The sequence below is a fragment of the Sceloporus undulatus genome, chromosome 6 (assembly GCF_019175285.1).
Source record: "Sceloporus undulatus isolate JIND9_A2432 ecotype Alabama chromosome 6, SceUnd_v1.1, whole genome shotgun sequence".
NCBI lineage: Eukaryota > Metazoa > Chordata > Lepidosauria > Squamata > Phrynosomatidae > Sceloporus > Sceloporus undulatus.
Genome location: NC_056527.1, coordinates 37579683 through 37590774, shown reverse-complemented (window position 1 = coordinate 37590774; position 11092 = coordinate 37579683).

Below are 11092 nucleotides of genomic sequence, written 5' to 3'. Positions count from 1 at the left end.
ATTGAGCACCAGAGCATCTGTGAGGCAGATCTAAACCTCTATGGTAGCTTTGAAGTGGAGAATCGTGAAAGCATCTGAAAACCCACATATTCTACAAGATATACAAATAGGCTGAAAACAGAAATACTAACACATCTAGCAAAGGTTTTCAATTTTATGCATGTTTACTCTAAAGTAAGGTCCATGGGATAGATATTACTCAGTTATTCCTTACTCTTTTTAGTCCTTAATGACCAACTTCCATCTCAAGATGCTATACTTTGGGGGGGGGGAATTCCTGAATTGAAAAAATCAGGAGGGCAACCAAATTATTACGTACTGGACACCTCACCTCTAGGAACAGTCAAAATGTTGAAATCTTCCTTTACAGAGGAAAAAATGTCAGTCCACGTTGACATGATAGAGATATAAATTATACAATCACCCTAAGGAGATTCAGGGCAGAGAAAGGGAATACATACACAGTACACAGTCAGCTCACTAACAAAAGGTAGTGATGGCTATGACTTAATGGTTTAAAAGGGATATTAGACAAATTCACAGAAGAAAAAGCCTAATGGAAATACCTATATAGGCCCTCATAGATCAGAAGTAATCATAACTCTGCAGTACCAATTGATGGGAATCTAAACAGTCTATCTGTGTTCACATTCGTGTTTGATCGCCTCCTGTATGTGTTTCTTTATAGACACTGATAGCTAATGTGGGGAATACATTGCATGACCAAGTATGCCTTTGGTCTGACCTAAGAGGACTCCTATTTCTTTTGCTGGTCAGTTTGACGTGATCCGCTGGCATTGTCTCTGTTGGGTGTTTCAAGGTCTACACTGCGAGCACTGTCTTTGTTGACACTAGGGTTCCTACAAGTCACAATAAATAGGAGTGTGTTCCTTCTTATTAAGAGTTAATACTATGGTTTCATCAACACACAGAATTGTCCATACACACAAACAATACTATGTTCTAAACACAATAAATTCAATTTACTTCTAAGTAAACTGATAAGATTGGAGGGTAGGGTTAAAAACATGTGGACTTTTATTTTGAACTCAAATACATTATATTAAAACATCAATCATGCAATTAAAAATACATTCTGCAAAAGAAGAAATGAATGCATGTAAAATTGCCTGAGAATAGCAATAAGCTATTTCATTAATTAAAGAATTCATTTTGGGAAAGCTCAACAGGTGGTGTTCATTTACAATAAGACCCATTTTCTGCAATCTTACAACTGAAACTAATAAAAACCTCTAATCCTCCCCCCCAGAACAGTTCCAGGAGGGCAGCAAGCACCCCTTCACACTTGGAATGTCCCAACCAAAGGAATTTCTGGTATAGTTATGGATGTTACATTTATTATTATTATTATATTATTATTATTATTATTCATCAAGCAGTAAGTACTTGAAAATTATGCCTGCAGGGCATGGAGAAATAGGTAAGACTACAACACGCCTCCAATCATGCTGGGCTGTCAAGGTGTCAACAAAGCTCGACCACTGCCTGTCTATGAATTTTTATTTATTTACATCTTCACATTTCTTCACAAACGGGGACTCAAGATGGCTCAATAAGATTTTAAAAATGGATACAAACAGTCACATAAAAGTTATTATTTATGGTGAATATCATAATTGTAATATTATTACTTAAATAAAACCATTCGTAAGCAGATACTAAAGGAACAGAACTAACAGCATCTCAACATGTGCTTGGAAATTCAAAAAGGATGTTGGGAAGCTGGGCGTACCAGAGGAGGGCGGCCAAAGGTGAAGGATCAGGAAACCATGTCTATGAGGGCTAGGCATCTGGGTATGTTTAGCCTGGAGAAGAGAAGGTTCAAGCTGATATGATAACCCTGTTAAGTATTTGAAGAGGTGTCCTATTGAGAATGGAGCAAGCTTGTTTTCAGCTGCTCCAAGCACTAGGATATCAAGCAGTGGATTCAACTACAGGAAAAGAGATTCCAGCTCAACATTAGGAGAATTCCTGATAGTAAGAGTGTTTAACAGTGGACCATACTGCATCAAGTGTGGTGAAGTCCCTTCTTTGAAGTCTTAAACAGAGGCTGGATGGTCATCTGTTGGGGGTGTTTTGATTGTGTTTTCCTGCCTGACAGAGGGTTGTATTGGATGGGCCTTGTGATCTCTTACACTCTATGATTTCATGAAACCCATGTTTCTCAGGCTGGCAATGAAGCATTCTTCAGTCCCCTGAAAGGAAACAACTTTTAGATGTTTCAAATACAAGGCTCACAGGATTGTCTTAGTCGCAAAATTGCTCAGCACAACAACATCTTGAGATCCAAATATGTAATGTGCCTATATCAATCTGCCTGCTTCACAATCTTCAGAGCAGTCTCTTTTGAGTAGTATCTTATGGGGGAACATCTGCCACACATACACTCCGATAGTGCCATAGTAGTTTCCAGTTTCTATTTATACTAAAAACAGCAAAAGACAATAAAAAAGTCAGTGAAGGAGTTAATAGGAAGTCAATAACTCATGTGAAATGTGGTGCTTACAATAGGCTTTTAGTACCAAAAAGCAAATAATGGGTACTACAGTAAATCAACCTGAACTCTCCCTAAAAGCTAGAAAGGCTTAACTAAGGCTATTCTACTTCAGACAAATAACTAAGCTATTGTAACTCGGACATATATGAGACAACAAGACTACTTGGAAAGACTAATAACGCTTGACAAAGTGGAAGGCAGTAGGAGGACCACATTACAGTGGATTAGACTTGACCAAGGAATCACAGTTCCGAGTCTACAAGATCGTAGGAGGACTGTTAAACAGGGTGAGCCAGTATGAACATAGTAGTTTGTGTGTTGGACTATGACTCAGGAGATCAGGATTCAATTTCCAGCTTGGCCATGAAATCCACTGGGTGACCCTGGGCAGCCACTGCTCCTCAGCCCAGAGGAAGGCAAGGCAAACTTCATCGAAACAATCTTGCCAAGAAACCCCCATGACAGGATGTCATAAGTTGTAAACAACTTGAAGGCACATATGAACAATACAGCCATCATTCAGATACTTTGTTCACCACCTCTTGATCTTGTTTCCCAGCTGCTACAGTTCTTGTTCTAAGAGAAAGGACATGCAGACAAACGGACCGGTGTAACACACACACACACACCAAACACTTAATTTCCAGCAAATATTAAATTATTTGGTTCCAAAGATGCTTCAACATCACATGGCCAAAATGATGTTTCCACTGTTTACCCACGTCCTGAAACCTATACATAATATTCATGTTTCTGTTTGTGTATGTACATTAAAAGTGTAATGTATGACCTGGCTTTCATGAATGGCAGACATTTCATTGGAAAGAATATATTGCTGAATGAAACAGCATCTCAAAGCTTTCATTTCTACAGTTTAGCTATTAAAGGAAATAACCTCAACTATTTTGGACATCATTGAAAAGTGATATTATAAGACTGGTACTGATTGGTGTCCTCTCATGTCGTGGAGCAATAATCCACTCTATGTTTTAATCTGAACTTTTAAAGTTCCAGGGTTGTGAACCTGATCCTGCAATGGATTCAGAACTTTGATTCGAAGTTTTGGACTGAGGTTTGGAATGCATTCACTACTCCACAACAAGAAGCACCAGCCCTCACTATACAGCATTGCATGCATCAAACCACTGAGAAAGAGAAGAACCACTATAAGAAATATATCCAAGTGTACCTTGGGAATAGAAAGTGAGATATTGGCAGTGCTATCAACTAACTCTCATGATGTGGTAACGAGAACATAAGACTGCTTAAACAGATCAGGAACCCACAATGAGATATATGAAAGCCTGCATTGCACTGTTTGACTAGGACTTGGGGAATCTGGGTGCAGTTCCTCACCTAGGCCTGGAGCTTACTGGATACCTTTGGGAAGGCACTATCCATCTTCAGACTAATCTGATTCACAGGGCTTTTGTGAGGACAAAAACAGGAAGGACAATAAACTCTGGAGAGCAAGGCATATGAATATAACAAACACTAAATAAATAAACAGCCTTCTCCATGGCTGCCTCCCAGTAACTGGCATTCTAGATCATTAGTATTCAAGCTAGTAGCTTTCAGTGTGGCTGATGGCAAGAATTTTCATAGGTAAACTATGTGCTGCATGTGAAGAAAACAAAGACGTGAAAGCATTTCTTATGCAGAAGGGATTCCTAAAACCTCTTTCTCTTAATTTCATTCAGCTGGGTATTTGTTGCACTGGTTTTCAGTGTGCTTATTATGTTGACTAAAAACTTGCTCTTAGCCTATACTTTCCTATAAATTACATAAGTGCTTTCTGCAGATATGGAATTTGCCCTGATCTGCAGTGAACCAACAACAATAGTTAATAAGGTTATGACCACATAGTCTAGAAAACCTGATGACCACATGGTAAATATACAGGTTCTCCAGAAAAAGACTGACCTTGGTTTCACTGTAGGGATAAACTTACTTAAAAAAATGGCAAGAAATTAGTGGTGAGTGGTACAGTGGGACCTTGGTATCGTTTGGGTTTGGTTCCAGGACCCCCATGGTATCAAGATTCATGGATGCTTAAGTCCCATTAAATACAATGGCCTGTTACAGACAGCCAAATAAGAGCAGCTGCTTCGAGTCACAGTGGAAGTTTGGTGTTTTTCAATGGCATGCGTCCTAAGAGTCCAGAAGGCCACACCAAAGCCACGTTGCCAGTCCTTAGGGCGTGAAGTGTGGCGTTGGTGCGAGTCTGGACTCTTAGGAGCATGCAGCATTGAAACACCATACCTCCACGGTGACTCGAAGCAGCTTTATTTTGGCTGTCTGTAACATACCTAGGCGATAGTAAAGGGTGTTCTTTATAGAAATGGGCAATCAAGGTTGGGCTTGTGGAATGTATTATTGATTGATTTTGAATATTTCAATCCGTGGATGCTTGAATCAGTGGTAAAAAAACAAAAAAACAATCCCGTGGATAGGAAGGCTGATGTAGTTTGCAGTTTCCCAATATCCTGAAGGGCCATATGTATTTAACCTATACTTAGCCCAAGATGCATGGGCCAAATAAGAAGCTTCCGACTGCTTTGAGAGGTGTAGCATTTACAATGACGCATGCCCCCAAAGTGGCCAAAGCCCTCTGAGGCCGTGCCAAGCAAGAAGCGAGCAGATTTGGGAGTGTGGCGGCAGCCTGCTTTTGGAAGTGGGCCATGTGATCTCCTCCACAGTCCATGGCGCGATCAGGTAGACTGCTGCTTCCAGGTTTGTCTGCTCAGCCCACCAAACATCTAACATAGCATGTTTATTTGTTGTTGTTGTTGGTGCCTTCAAGTTAGCTCTATTTATGGTGTCCTAAGGTGATTTGACTGGACTATGACTCCAGGGTTTGAATCTGGCTTGGCCATGTAAACCCACTGGGTGTCCATGAGCAAGTCACTCTCTCCAGCCTCAGAGGATGGCAATGGAAGAGCCCCTCTGTAGAAACTTGTCAAGAAAATTGTCAGGCAAAATCTAGCAGAAATTATCATATTGTAAACTACACTGATAACATATTCTACCTATCAATGAGATTTACTCCCAGGCAGATGTAAAACAATAAAATTGCAGACAAAGTTTTGAAGCATTTCTTTTTAAACTAAGAAGCATATAATGGCATAAACCTTTTGTATGTAAAATTATTTATTGATAGGACAATTCAGTTGCCACATAGGTATAGGTTGGGAAGAAGGAGCATAATGCTGGATTAACCAAAGGAAAAGTTGGACACCCATCATTTTGGTTGTTAATATGTTTATACAACTATGTCATGGAAGATTTGTCACATTTTTTTTTCTGGTTACAAGATCATATACCTAAATCTTCCGGTTCACTCCCAACTAGAGCAGACTCCTTGGATCAATGGGATTTACCCAGCTACTGACTCAGAGAGCAACAAATGAGTCAATGGTTCTAACAGGGATGGGAGTCATGAAGCCCATAGTTGGCGGTGCTAGTCATTTGCCCTACCACATAGTCCATGACTATTATGGGACTTGCAATCCACATTTCTAGAGAGCCACACAATTCTCACCTCTGGAGTAACCAATAAGACTAAGGTGTGAATTTTTTCAAGAAATGGTAACAAGAAAGATGTTAGTAAACTTTCCCTATTTGCCTCTATGGCTAGGGTGGGGCTGGATGTAGGGAAGAAGAATAGGGGCACATTATAATTATTATGAGTTTTAGTATTTATTATGATTGTTTTACTATAAGTATAATAGGTTTGCCAAGAAAACCCTTGATGGGGTCACCATAACTCAGACTTGTGGCCTAACACCCTAAAGCAGGGTTCTCCACTTTTTACCCTTGTGACCCCCCTTTACTTTACACAGACATCGTGTAACACACACACACACACTTGACATAAAATATGAATAAATAATTTTGTTTGCTTAATGTGCATATTTCATTCACACATTCATGTATATCAATGTTAACATTTTATAAGGAATATTCTTCGCCTTCTCCCGCAGCAAGGTTTCAGTGCCCTCCTTGCTGTTCTCTTCCCCTCAGGACAGAAAGGTTGAGAAATGGAGGAGCAGGGTGGTGGGAGAGATCAGGGCCTCCAATCTCACATTGTACCTCACACCCCACAGTTTGAGATCCACTGCCTAAAGGCACCGATCCCATCTGATCTTAGAAGTAAGCAGGGCCAGTCCCTGCTTAGCCTTGGATAGGAGACAGCGAAGAAATACTAGGTGTTGTAGGCTGTATTTAGAGGAAAGAACTGGCAAGACTACCTCTGAGTCTTTCTTGCCTAAGAAAAAAGCCTATGAAATCATGGCATCTTGCCTGTAGCAGGTGACTTGGAAATAAACATGCACAAGTGAGACTTGACTTAGAGGCCTATAACAGAAAAAACCATATTGGGGCACAAACAATAAAAGATGTGATGCAGGGAAATCACAGGGGAGCTGGGGCCCGACTCTCACCAGAGACACCCTAAGGGGGGGAGGACACATTGCCCCCAAACTTTGTGGCAGAAACAGGCTCTGGAATCCCTTGTCTACTTAAACATGCTAAGTGAAGTGTGAGTGGAGTAAGGTCAGTGGAGAAAAGGAGAGGTCCCAGTATTTTTTAAATAAATTTTAAATTTAACATAAACAAAAATATTTAAAATCCAGTTAACCAATGAAACTATGTACCTATACACATTTAGGCTGCCCGTAGATATTGTAATTTAAGATATAACTTTAATTTTGCTAGTTGTGTATGTCACATACACATTACACGATAATCATTACATTCAGCAATATACGTAGGGTGACCAGATGTCCCATCACAAAGGGGAGAAGGCACTGCAAAAATGTAGGATGTTTTGTGTGCCCAAGTCATTTTTTTTTTACTTAGGACAACCCTAAAGCAACCCTATCCCTGAGTTTTCTTGGCAGTTTTCTTCAGAGGGGGGGGGGGCAGGTGTCCCAACTGAAAAGGAGAAAGCACTGCGAAATGTAGGCCATTCAACAAAGACTGAGCCCACTAACAAGAAAAACCCAGAACACTCCTAGGAAAATAAATTATGCTTTTTACTCAAGCTCAAAATAGAGGACATTTTGAAAATTCCTCCTGAATGAAAGACGGAGATGTAGGATGTGTCTGGAAAGAGTGTCTGGTCCATGCGGGGATATAAGGAATTCTGACTTAGGCATTAGTACCAAAAAACAAACAAACATTACTGTACTAAGGATTAGGTAATGTGTGGTATGGGAGGAGTTCAATGGGGAAGGATGACATCAACCCTAGTTATGCCACTGCTGTGACAAGACACCAGAGTGATGAGCGTGGTCCACCTTTTCCAGGACGGTCCTCCATTTCTACCTGTTGTTCGGAGGAATATCAAAAGCCCTCCATTTTGAGCCGGTCCAAGAAGCATGGATTTATCTTTTCTAGGAGTGTTTTTGAGTTTCTATCGGTTGGGCCTACATTTTTCTCAAATGAGCCACCAGGGTGAGAAGACTGGTCCTCCTTTCCACGACGCGTCCTCCTTTCCACCTTCTGTCAGGTGGAATTCCAAAATGTCTTCCTTTTGGAGCCTGGCAAGAAGCGTGATTTTTTTCTTCTTCTAGGAGTGTTTTGTGGCTTTTGATTGGTCATGCCTACATTTTTGCCCAAGGTCCTACACGGTCAGGGAGTTCGTGGAGGAGAGATGCCAGGCTCCTCAAATAACCCCCCCCCCCCCAAAAAAAAAACCCTGTTCTCCCCGACCCTTCTTGGTGGTCTCTCATGGCCTCGATGGCCAGAAAAGGCGAAGAAGCCAGGCGTGGAAGGAAAGGGGATTTGGACCCACCCACTGCCCCTCACACACCCACATACACAGCTCTACAAAAACACACACTTTGGGCTCAGCCTAAGGGAGGGTCCCCTCAACCTGGAGGTCCCAGCATAGTGGTAAAAGTGACCAACACCTTCCTTTCCCCAGATGTGTTCTAATTTCTATGACTATGCACCATGACCTATTATATGATGATGATGATTAGTAAATATTTATATCCTGGCCCTTCCCCAAAACCAAGCCGGGGGTGGAGCTCACAACTTAAAACAGTACGATTAAAGCCTACAAAAATAGTAACTAAAACAAATTATTATCACACATTAAAAAGAAAATGTCCTGCATTTCAACCTACAGTTCAGCCCAGGAGGGTGCTAAAAATGTGTTGGTTTGTATGCCAAAATACCGATAAAAGCCTGCCTATGGGACAGTAAAACAGAAGAAGAAAGTTATAAAATATTAACGTAATTAATGTCTAATCAAAACAAAAAAAAAACTACAATCATCATCATCATCACATCATCATCATATAATTATTATATTGTATTTATATCCCAACCCTTTCCCCAAAACTGGGACTTGTGTCTATGATCAAAACAACAATCATAAATGTTGTGTTTTTGTTGTTTATACAATTATATTATTTATCTCCCCCCTTTCCCAAAACTGGGACTCAGTCCAAGATCAAAAACAAAATAATAAACATTATTATGATTTAAATGTTTGTACTGTATTTATTATCCCAACCTTTCCTCCCAAAACTGGAACTCAAGGGAGCCTCAACATTAAAACAGTACAATTAAAAGCATACAAAAACAGTATTAATTATTACAGCATAAAAATGTCCTACATTTCAACCCACCAAATATCCCACCATCTGAGCATGGTTAAAAAGCCTGGATTTTTGCTCTTTTCAAGAGTGTTTTTGAGCCCTTTTGGGTCATGTCCTCCCTTTTATTTCTTTCTTCGTGGGAGTTGCCTAGTGGTGGTGAGTCTTGAGACTCTAGGGCCCGGGTGACCAGGCTTGGTCCCTCCTTTTCCAGGCAGGTCCTCATTTCATCCAGTCCCACAAAGGGTAGCTACCACCTTCTCTTTCAACCCACCCAGGAGGGATTCCAAAAGTCCCTCCATTTGAAGCATCAGGAAAAAAGAACCATTGTCCCACTTGGTCCCCCGCTGCCTGGAACATCATACAGAGCACCCCAAGAAGATGCCGCACCTCTGACTGTTTCAATATTTAAATGTATTTATTATTGTTTGATGGGGAATTATTATGTTGCTTTAGGAGGGAGGGGGGATCATGAGATGTATTTTTATAGTGCATGATGTTTTGATTTGCATTTTACCATTGCTTCAGCCGCTCGATGCCTGTTGGAGAGGCGGGATAAAAAATAAATTGTTATTATTATTATTATTCTTTATAAGGTTGCTTTTAGCATCTCTTTGGCCACGCCTCCCTTCTCTTGAGCCCTCCATTTTGGGGGTAAGCGGTTTAGCCTCGGACTGAGGACTCTAGAGACAGGGTTCGAATCTTTCTGCTGGGCTACAGAAACCCAGTGGCCAAGTCACACTCTCTCAGCCTCAAGAGGATAGCCATAGCCCAAAAAAGAAGGGGGGAAACCCCATGGGAAGAAACCTGGCCAAGGCAACCTCTCAAGACAAGGTCCCCATAGGATGGAAAAGGACTCCTGGAGACCAAGGTTCGAACTCCTTCTGCTCTGCCATAGAAACCCAGGTCCACACTCTCTCAGCCTCAAGAGGATGGCCATGAACCCACCCCTCCCCAAAAAGGGGAGAAGAAGAAATCCATCTGAAGAAACCTGGCCAAGGAAACCTCTCCAGGCGGGGTCCTCCATAGGAAGGGGAAGGACTTGGAAGGCACACCAAGAGCCATGAAGAAGCAGAGAAAGCCCCCCAACCCTGCGTCCCCCCCCCCATGCCTGCCCCTTGGCTGTACCGTGTAGAGGAGGTTGAGGGCGCAGAGCCAGTTCTTGGAGCAAGAGAAGCCCCCCAACCATCTTGAGGCGGGAAAGGCTCTAGGGGCGTCTCTCCTGTCTTTCCACCCGAGATTCTGCGCCTCGCGTGGGAAAGGCAGCAGGTAGAAGGCGCCGCTGGAGCCAAAACCGGATCCTGGATTTGGAAGGAGTCTCTTTTGCAGCAGTTCAGGGTCCGGGGAGGGGGCGGGGTCGGGACAAGCTCCGCTCTCTCATTGGCTGATCTAGGGAGACAAAGGTAGAATATGCACAAATAGCTCCCAGCCTGGTCACTCTGGATGATGATATGATGATGACCCAGATCCGGGAACTAGGAGGAGGGAGAGCAGGCGGTTGCACGCAGCCTAGTTTCTTTATGGCTGCGTCCGCAACTGCAGCATAACCATTTTGACCCCGCTTTAATTGCCATGAATCCCAGTTGTGTATTAATTTAGGTTGTGTCTGATGGAAATGAGAAGCGGGAGCAAACGGGAGGGACTAAAAAAAGAGTGCTTGCCCATAGGGAACCATACTTGCCCATAGAGGATCATTGGAGGATACTGCCCCATAGGGAATAATAGGAGAATATTGCCCATAGGGAATCTTTGGAAAAATCGCCCTAGAGATAATAAAATATTTGCCCATAGGGAATCATTGGAAGATACTCACTGATGGAGAATATAGAGGGAGGGTTGCTAAAATATTCACCCAAAAAAGAATCCATAAATATTATCTTTTGGCAAGTATCCTCCATGGTTTCTCTATGGGCAAGTATGGTTTTCCTATGGGCAAATGCGGTCATTTCTTTTAGTGGGTCCCGTG